The sequence below is a fragment of the Ictidomys tridecemlineatus genome, chromosome 9 (genome assembly GCF_052094955.1).
Source record: "Ictidomys tridecemlineatus isolate mIctTri1 chromosome 9, mIctTri1.hap1, whole genome shotgun sequence".
NCBI classification, from domain to species: domain Eukaryota; kingdom Metazoa; phylum Chordata; class Mammalia; order Rodentia; family Sciuridae; genus Ictidomys; species Ictidomys tridecemlineatus.
The window spans coordinates 6,973,655-6,984,303 of NC_135485.1; the positions used below are offsets into that span (position 1 = coordinate 6,973,655).

General features: G+C 40.8%; 1 long non-coding RNA gene across 1 annotated transcript; it reads right to left on the minus strand.

Annotated features, from left to right (window-relative positions):
- Positions 1-6,371: 6,371 nt before the first annotated feature.
- On the minus strand, positions 6,372-10,050 carry LOC144366486 (uncharacterized). The gene is made up of 2 exons (XR_013425545.1): positions 9,982-10,050; positions 6,372-6,773 (listed from the first exon to the last, which is right to left on the minus strand). It is a non-coding gene; the product is annotated as an uncharacterized LOC144366486 (long non-coding RNA).
- Between the last annotated feature and the right edge of the window lie 599 nt (positions 10,051-10,649).

Sequence of the window (10,649 nt, forward strand, 5' to 3'; positions counted from 1 at the left end):
GAGGGAGGGAGGGAGGGAAAATGGGAAAAAGCAGAAAGGAAGGGAGGAAGAGAGGGAGGAAGGACAGACTGTTGATTTTATAAGAGACAAATTTCCCGCTATGTTACCTCCCATAATGATGTGTCCACCCCATGCCACGGCACACAACGCTGGTGATATTAGGGGAGTGTTTTACATAAGGTAGCTCATTTACTCCCCAAACAACCACCCACGAAGGGCATTCAGTTATTATCCAGTTATATCTGGAATCTGACCCTACATATCTCATCCCAGCCGTTGTCCTCATACAAGCCACAGTCATCTTGCTTGGGGCATGGCTATAGTCCTCATGCTTCTGAATGTATTCCCCTGGACACAGCCCAACTTTTGGTCCCATTGACTAATGCCCTGACAGCACTCTCTGATTTCCTCTGCCCCGCTGGTCCTCCTCACCTCGCCATTGCAGCTCTGTGCTGTCTCCATGGCCCTCTAACCTGGAGCTATTAGAGAGCTGGAACTTTGTAAATAGAATCTGCATACATACATACAATATTATGCCCATTATGTTATCCGCATAAGAACCAGGAAGCGCCTTGGAAAATATGCCACATCATGTCAGTGAGCCTTTCAAGCCCTCCAGTGGTCCCCATCTTAGAGGAAACCCGATATTCCAGGGCTGAGCAGGTCAGGGCATGTCGTGCCCCAGCCTGATTCTCCTTCTAAGCTCTTATCCCTTACTCACACAGCTTCAGCTACATTGTCCCAGCTTCTCTCCTCAAATGTGCCAGGCATGATCTAGTGCACCCATTGTTCCCTCTGCTAAAATGCTGTTCCTGCAAATCTCTCCATGAGTTACCTCTGCACCCCTCAGATCTCTGTTCAAATGTTACTCTCCTGGGGTCAGGGCTTCCCCAGACATTCCTTTCTTCTCACTCCTGTAAATCCAATCTTTTCCTCGGCTTTATTTTCTCCCCCATAATACTAACAGCTATGTAATACGCAGTATCATTTGCATATGTACTTATTCATTTTCCACCAGAAGGTTAAATCCAGAAGTACAGGAATTGTCTCTTCTTCTCTCTCTTCTGTTCTCAGCACCTGGCATGGAATAGGCACTTCATACATATTTGAACAAACTGATCTCCATAATGTAGATGAGAACACTGAGAAACAAGTCAAAGGCTTGCTCAAAGTCACGTAGCAAGTGACTAGAGGACTACCTATTCAAAGGCAGTCAGACACCTGGCCCCAGATCTGAGTTATGTAATCACTCTCCTCCAGTGCCTTCCAGTAAAATGATGGTGTTTTGCATCCTAGGTCTTTACATCAGGCAGCTTAGGTCTGACCTATAATTAATATTTTTGTGTGACCTATCTATACAATAGCCATAAGAATATCAAATCTGCTGAGACTGCATGACACTTAATAAACACCAGCAAAGCAACCTGCACCTTCTCTGCCCGCCCTCTGGATCTTCCCAAAGTGTATGTGTAAACTCTCATAATACCATCATGGTGGTTGAGATTACTATGTGGGAAATGCTTCTGCTGTCCCCCACCTGGATTGAAACACATGGGTCTCAGGTGCACCCAGTGCCTGGGTTTATTGTTCTGCTTTTAAAGACAGAGACCAGCTTCTGCATGGATGCTGACCTCACTTGCTGATTTTTATTCTCTGTCCCTACCCCTGGTTCAGAATGGCAGGTTCACAAGAATGAGGCATGGCAGGGAGGTTGTTTTGACTCTGACTTCAAGGACCTGGAAAGGGTCACGTGGCTTCTCTGGGATGAGTGTCTCACTGGAGTAATTTTTTCCAGGGGTGAGTGAGATGCCTCATGACACTTCCTGCCATCTTGTCTTGAAGATCTTGTTTGCTGTCACCGTGAGGGCTGTTGAATATGGAAAGAATTTGAACTTCACCTTCCAATTGGGTAGAGAATTTCTGGTTAAAGTTCAGAAAAAGTAAAACTTGGTATGTTTACTCTCTCTGGAAATTCACTGTTCCCTAAAGTATTTTTATTGGGTGTAAGTGCTTAAAGAAAATTCCAGGGAAATGCAACAAGAAATGAATAAGAAATGAAACAAATAATCATTTTTCTTATAAACAGATGCATAGTTGCAAATCCCCAGGGCTCAGAAGCAGGGTTCATAAGCATGGAAAGACCAACCTCATCCTGCCCAGGACAGAGTGCTCTTTGATAAAGCGGCTCAAGCCACAAACATCAGCCTGGACTAACATGACCACTGAGGCTGTGCTTCCACTTGTTAATGATGAGCATGGAAATAGAGAGTCCTGGGAGTTTCAAATGATGCATTTGACAAACAGATTGCTTTTGGTTTGAGGGGTTGAGTTGTTTTCCTTCTTGTTGCTTGGATGACTGAGGGAACTCAGGAAAAGCAGTGTCTGTACCTTACCCGACTTCCCCCAAATAAGATGTGGCAGCCTCCTGAGGATGCAGGATCACTCCCAGTCCCACTTCCATCTTCTTAAAACAATGTAAAGAGCTCCATGTGGCCACTGTTATGAAAAGCTCTTCCTCCTCAGAGGGAGAGGCTGGGGTCTTTCTTCTCCTAGGGAAAGAGTGAACAAGCCCAATGCACATCATGCTGCAGACCCCTATATACACACCTTCACCTGTGACCGGGCCACTTTCTGTGAGTTATTGCTTCCCTATCTCTCTCATTTACTTTGAGCTGCCAGGCATTTCAAAACACTTTATACACAATCAACCTGATATTCCATTCTCAGTCCTAGGGGGGAGGGAGCTTCATTAGTAACAGGAGGAAGCCACAGTACCAAGGAGTCAAAGCATTGAGAATGATTAGGACTCTGACCATTAATGCATTAGCTAGATCAAGTCTTTGATATCTGAATGAACTTTTCCTAGGTATTCGGTTCATCCAGTTTGTAAGTGGTAGACTCAGGATATGAACCCAGATTGCTCTAACCCCAAAGCTATCTTTTTAATAAACAATCTCTCTGTTCTCTTGGGTTTGACAGATTTGAGCCCTGAGTACCTAGTAAATTCCTATAACTCCTTTCTCTTGAATTAGGATTTGCCTTGTACACCTTAGCAAAACTGGTTAGGACATCTCTAATCTTAAATACATACACGTTTTAGACCCTGTGTTCATTTCCTGGAGCTGTTATGTCAAAGGACCAAAACCTGAGGGTTTAAGAGATGGATATTTATTGTCTCACAAATCTTAAGAAATTGTTCCTACAAAGAATCTATTTCAAAATATGTTTAGAATCTGAGGTTTCCTGTAGACATGAATTATAAAGGTCACTCCTCAACCCACCACAGACTTGTTGTGGATTAAGTTGTATGCACCTCAAAATTCACAGGTTCAAGTCCTAATTTGTAGTACCTTAGAGTGTGAGGTCATTTGGAAGTAGGGAGATTTCATGTGCAATTCTGGAATAGGGTCGACGCTTGGTCAAACATGAGTGATATCTTTATAAAAAGGAAATTTGGACATGGACATACAGAGAGGGAAGAGAATGTGGAGACAGAGAAAAATACATCTATCCACAATCCAAAGAGAGAGCTTGAAATAATTCTTCCCTCACATCTTCAGAAGACACCATCCCTACTGCACCTTGGCCTCAGACTTCTGCCACCAGAACTGTGAGACCGATTCTGATACATACACACTGCTGTTATGGTTTGGACCTGGAATGTCCTCTGAAAACCTCCCAGGTTGAAAGCATGACCCCAGTGCAGCAAGGTACAGAACTCGGCCCGTCTGTGCATTGGCTGGATTAATCCATTGATATCTACTGGGTGCCAACTGTAGGAAGGTCGGGTGTGGCTGGTCACTGGGAGCAGGTCACTGGGGACGTGGTCTGGACTACATCTGTCCCTGCCCCTTCCTCTCTCTCTTTGCTTCCCAGCTGCCATGAGCAGAACAGCTTTCCTCTGCACATCCTTCCACCATGACATTTCTGCCTTGGAGGCAGTGGATCACGAACTGAATGTCTAAAATCATAAGCCAAGACAAACTGTTCCTCCTCTTGGCTGTTCTTGTGGGGAACTTTGGTTACAGGGATGAACAGCTGACTAACACACCCCATTTGTGGCACTTTGCTGTAGCAGCCCTCTGACACTAGCAATGTCTCTCACACAGGCCTCCTTTTAGATCTGAGAAGTCCAACACAGTTTTCAGCACAAATTCACAGTATGATCTAGTCCTAGAGAAGACTAATACCTCTTCCACGGCCCTGTTCTCTCCTGAGTCCTCAGATTCCTAGCAACAAGAAAGGCGATTGAGAACAAAAATCAGTGGAACTAAGAGTCGTTTCTATTGAAAGGATGATAAGCCTTTAGCTGGGTTAACTAAGAAAATAGAGCAAGAGGACTCAAAAACTAAATTAGAAATTAAAGAGAAAACATTACAATCGGTACCACAGATATACAAAGGACCATTGAGACTACTATGAACCATGATATTCCAACAAAGCTACCAACCCAGAAGAAATGATTATATTTCTAGATGCATGCAGCCTACTAAGACTGCATGATGAGGAAATAGAAAATATGAACAGATCGATAACAGCAAACCTGTACACGTGTGTATGCAAGCGCATCCTCACACACCATAGGGCACTATCGAGCTTTTTAAGAAGCAGGAAGTGCTGCTATTTGCAACTATGCAGATGAAACTGGTGGATATTATACCAACTGAAATAAACCAGGCATAGAAAGGCAAAGCAAAATAGGGAAAGATTGAAGGTGCATGATTCAGTGACAGAGGATGAGCAAGTTAGAGATCCAATATACAACATGGTGACTAGAGTTGACAATACTGTGTCATGAACTTGAAATTTGCCAGAGTTGATCTGACCTTCTATTACCCCACATGGACATACACCAAGGTAACAAACTTTGTGAGGTGATGGATATGTTAATTAGCTTCATTGTGATAATCATTTAACCGTGTTTATGTTTACGAGATATCTATGCTGTATGCTTAAAATCTATGCTATTTTGTATACCAATTACATACCAATAAAGCTCAAAAGAAAGTTCCAAATTCTTAGTGAGACCTACTTATGTCTGTGGTTTTCCATATAAACACCTCTCGTCAATTTATTCAACCACTTTTTTTGTTGTCTTTCTATCATGGCTCAGTTAAGTGAAAATATGGTCTAATGGGCTGGGGACAAGAGGAGAGACGATAGTCTGCTCAGGGGTGCAGGGGTGAAGGGTGTCAGGTGAGGTGATGGAGCTTAGTACAACACTGTGCCAAGTGCCTTCCCTGCACCATGGGAATTCTTGATGGTTGACCAGAGATGTTGACGTCAAATCAAAGCTCAAAGGATGAATAGCTTGTTTGGGGTAAATCAAGGGAACAGAGAGAGACATTGCAGCTAGACAGAAAAACACATGCAAAATCCAGAGACACCAGGGAGCAGAGCACATTTTTTGAAATGGCAATGAGCTCAGTGTTTCCAGATAGTGATACGAGGAGTGGTGAGTGCGAAAGACGTAGTGGTGAGTAGGTGCCAGACCATGAAGTCACCCCTTCCTGGCTGGGATTTGGCTTTATTCTGATGGTAGAGGGCTGTCAGGCATGCAGCAAGTGCATCAGATCAGAGTGTTAGGATGAAGAATGAGGAGCACAGATGTGAGGGGACAGGACTGTAGTAGGTGCAGAACTTTTCTGTCTGTGTCCACTGTTCCCAGCTTATTTCTTTGCTGCACTCAACCTCCTGAATGTTCTCTGAATCTGTAGCTATGTAGGACAGGGAGTTGTCAGCACTCTCAGGACAAGGACCACTCAGCTGGGAGTCAAGAGAGTTCCAGACCAGATTCCAGAAGTGGAAAAAGCTAAACTCACAATTTCCAGGACTTTAATATCTTCAGCTGCACAGACCAGAGGGTAAAGCAGAGCAACTCAATTAACTGCAGGCGGAATACCCTGGATTAATCCAAAGTATGGCATTGTAGGGCACAATCCTGTGTCTTCTCCTGACCTCAGTCTTCCCATCCTTAAAGTTTAAGAATTGACCAACTCCTCCAGGAAGACTTCCCTGACCTCAGAGGCAATCAAATCAACCCTATTCATCACATATCATTATTGAATTCACTTGTACATCTGATTACTTCTATCTTCTTACTAAGACACCACTTGATTTACTATCATATCTCTAGAATAAAAACCAATGTCTGCTACATAAATAGGTGCTCAATAAACATGTGTTGAATGAACACAGATACATGAGCAAGGGGTTATCTTTGCCAGATATGCAACAGACTCAGAGAGGCAGTTTTCCAAGGCTGCATGAGCTATGAACTTGGAGTGGAATGGCCAAATTCAAACCCAGGTTGGAATTCCAAACTCCATGCTGTATCTTTTTCATCACAAGGATTTACTTACACAATCAGAGTTGTTTTCATTATTGTTAAATTCAACTACCTGGTTTTCAAGAAAAATCTTTGGTCCAATACCTGGGTTTGGTTGAGAAAACACGTATCATGACAGTATGGATATGATAATGGAGGAGAGATCTGAAAATGTGGAAGCTCATTATCACTTGGCTTTGGCAGTCCAGGCTTACTTGTCAATTCCCACTTAACACCTCTTTTATTTCCTCCTTTTAACTGGGTGCAGACGAAAGCATCTTTTGTTGCAAGAAGGAATCATTGACTGTTTCTTTCTCCTTGAAGATGGAATAAAGCACTCAGTTTCCAACTCCCTTAAGCGATTAGTGTCATTTTCTGTAGTGCTTGTAGAGTCCTGGATTGCAAACTTCTGAACACTGCAGAAGCCCCTTGAACTTTCGATTCTCTATTTCAAAAGAAATGAAAGAGACGTCAACTTAATTCTTCACTAATAAAGTACAGTCCCACTCTGGTTTGGAGATTAAGCAAGAGAAGAACCATTCTCCACTTTATATACCCTGAAATTTTATACATCACCCAGCACTGTACCCTGAACACCATTTGCCTATCGGGGATTGTATGAGAAGAAAAAGTTATGCATACAGAAGAGTAGGTGCCTGGGCTGATGTGATCACGTTCTGGCTAAATATGCTCTGGGTCAGGTGTGGTTAGAGCATTGTGTCCAATCCAGGAGCTCTGCAAAAGCAACCAAAAGTTCAGACATCCAGCTGTGGAATTCTTATACAGAAATCTCCAGTCTTTCTAGTTTGTTGAAAGTGAGTGCTTTTGGGATTACTTGGCAGTAGAAAGAGTAACTTAATTTTAAAATTATGGTTGGAATTATTCATTAAATCTGTAAAAATGTTCCTGAAGTGGGCAGATTTCAAGCTGACACCCATGATCCCCACCCTCCTTGTGCACAGTCCTTCCCTTGAGGGCGGGCTGGACCTACCCAGGGACTCAGTTCTAACCAATGGAATGCAGCAAAGATGATGGAAAGCCATTTCCAAAATCAAGTTGTGAAAATGTTGACCTTTCTCTCTCCCCTCTCTTGTTCTTCTCACTCTTACACAGCTGCCAGTAGAGATTTCATGTGGCAGGACATCAAGTGGCCACTGGTCAGTAGCCAGGAAGAAGCCGAGGCCTTCAACCCAATAGCCCATGAAGAAATGAATCCCACCCAAAGTCATGTGAGTGAGCCTGGAAAGGTTCATCCCACAGGGGAGCCTTGAGGTGACCATGTGGCCCTGTGTGACACTTGCTCACAGCCTGTGACCTTCTGAACCAGAAGAGCCAGCGAGCTGCAGATCAATTCTGGACACACAAAAACTGTGAGATAAATATTGTCCCCAGAGGATAGGGATGGCGGAGGCTAGAGGGAAGGAAATGGGGTTTGAAATGGACCGATTATGTTACATACATCTATGAATATGTCAAATAATCCCTGCTACTATGTGTAACTATACTGCACAGATAAAAACAGAAAAAAATATTGTACAAAGCAACGCTGTTTGGGAAAAAAAAAGCTATGTACCAATAGATAATAAGTTAAGAAACTTTTACACAAAGAAATCACCCAAAGAACCGTTGAGATCAAGAATTCAACAAACTGAATAAATAGTACACATATATTCAGCAAAAACAGGATTAAAATGAACTAATCAAAAAATATCCAATTATACATATCAAAATAAACTAAATAGAATTTAAAAAAAAACAGAAGCATTTTCAAGAAGAAATGTGCAGGGTTATTTATTGAAAAATACAAATATCACTGAGAAACATAAAATAATACTTGAATAATCAGAATGTAGATCATACTTCTGGATGAGAAGACTAAAGACTATTATTTCTTTTCAAATAGCTTTTAAGTATAAAGCAATTTCTATCAAAATCATGACAAAATGACTACTTAACTAGGAAGGATTTATCCAAATTTATCTTGTAAAATATAAGAATGTAAAAATAGCAAAGAATTGTTTTAAAACAGAAGTCTAATGTGGGAGAACTAATCTTATCAGCTATTAAAACACTATAAAGCTACAAAAAAATCCAAAGAATGTGATTGACCCACACCTAAACAGAAAGAGGAAAGAACAAAAATATAAAGCAGAAATGCATCCCTAAATCTTAACAACTGTGCTTTTAAGTGATAAATTTATAAAGTTATATATATGAGTGAGTTAATGCCTCTCCTTTTGAATAAAAAATGTTCATATACCTCTCATCAAAATAAAGTACTACAATATGAGCCATTGGATACCCTAAGCCTAGAAGAAAATAGCAACTCATATCACCAACGCAGTGTTTCTCCAATTTTTTTAAAAATAAGAATCACAAAAAAATGCAAAGTACAGATTTTCAGGTTCTTCCCAAGAGGATTTGGATTGGTACAGTTAATTTTAATAAGAATTCCTGGTCATTTTGATGCTGTAGACAAAATTTTGAAAATTATTGCTCTGCTGGCAGAAGTCCTTTCTAATGGTAGAAGGTGTAGATGAAACAAAAGATTAGATGGCTTGCAAGTTAAAACAAAGCAATGAGCAGAAAAGCCAATGGTATATAAAAAGACCATGTATATTTATTACTGAGAAATCCTATTTGTAGTAGATTTGTGAGAGGATCACCATGAATAATGAAGAGACAGTTCAAATAAATCAATAGGAAAAGTACTTAGATGTCTTTGCATAAATGAGAAAAGAATACTTTTTTCATAGTGGAAATGCATTTGTTTATAAAGAAATGAGAAAATGATCTAACTCCTCTGTATTTAAAGTCACCCAAGACTTAAATCATCACAATGAAGTCTTGTTACTTAAATATCAAATTTGCAAAGATCTCTTTTTGAAAAGTCAGTATGGAATGGTTTTAAGTAAAGACACAAAATCTCATGGATTGCAATCTTGTGTAAATTGTTACAATCCCTTGTGAGAGCAATGCAGCAATATGTATCAAAAGTTTTATAAATATCCAAAATATTTAATTCAATCATTTCATTTCTGAAATGTGTCCTTAAAAAGAGAGTACATATAAACAGACTCATCACAACATTATTTGTAATTGCAAAATTTTTGAAAGAGCTTAAATGTCAATGAAAAGGGTTGATTACACATATCTTTTTATTTTTAGCTACAAAAAAATGATATGTGAATGTGAATGTTACATCATGAAAATTTCTTATCATAAAATGACAACTCAAATTAGAGCAGAGTTGCCTGTAGTATTAGAAACCTGTATACTCACATTTTATATTATAAGTATTAATGGTCTATGCGACAGATTTAGATGATAAAGTTTATATTAAAATAAGAAGAGCTAAGGTCTCTGCATGGCTTGACCCCAGACTCAACTAAAGCTGCATGGTTAAATTCTCACCATCCTGTCCAACAGGTCGTATTGACACAATGACCTCACAGACGGGGAACTAACCGAGGGAGACATCAGAACACACGAGCAAGGTCGGATCGTTGCTACGTATGGGGCTGGAATCAGAAACTCAGCTCATGAAATATATATCCACACTCTTAACTTACATTTTTGGATCTATGCTTCTAGAAAAAGATCTCACCCATAATCCTGACAGCCTTTGAATGATGGGACTGGGGGTGACTTACCATTCTCCTCCTCATGATCATCGTCGCCACCATCCTGTCTTATTTTCATTTTCTTAGTTTTAACCGTGATGTCCCTCAGCACCACTGGACATCACAGTACAATGTTTATTTGCATAAGAATTTTCCATGAAAACATCCAGGCAATGTGTAACCAACCAGACTTCCCATCACTCCTGTTTACTTAAACTACCAGCCAACAACTCAGCCTTGAAGAAACAAGTGCACTTTGAAGACTTTAAATGAAGTATCTTTTTGACATTTCATAGGACCTTTCCATTAAGCTGTGACTGTGAGTACGAGGGATCCCTGTGTGTCTTTCTAGAATCATTAATGAAGTTCTGAGCCTAGAAGCCCTGGTGAAGTCGCCCCTGTTCACTGTGCCTGTTCCTGCAGACAGCGTGCACAGATCACTGAATGGGAGAATTGTGGATCAGCAGCGAGTTCAAAAGAGAATTCTCGTGAGAAAATACCAGGAGAGTGGTTGAGAGGACAGTGTGGAACTGTCAAGCTTTGGTCATTGGCCTGTGGGTTGTGTGGGAATCTGGTGTCGGGCAAAGACACAAGAAAGAGCTGAAAAAGTGTAAAAGAAATAGATGTCTTGGCCACCAAGGAAAGGCCGTTTACAAAGTGGTTTGGTGAGTTGTGCCAACTACTGTTAAGAAGTCAAG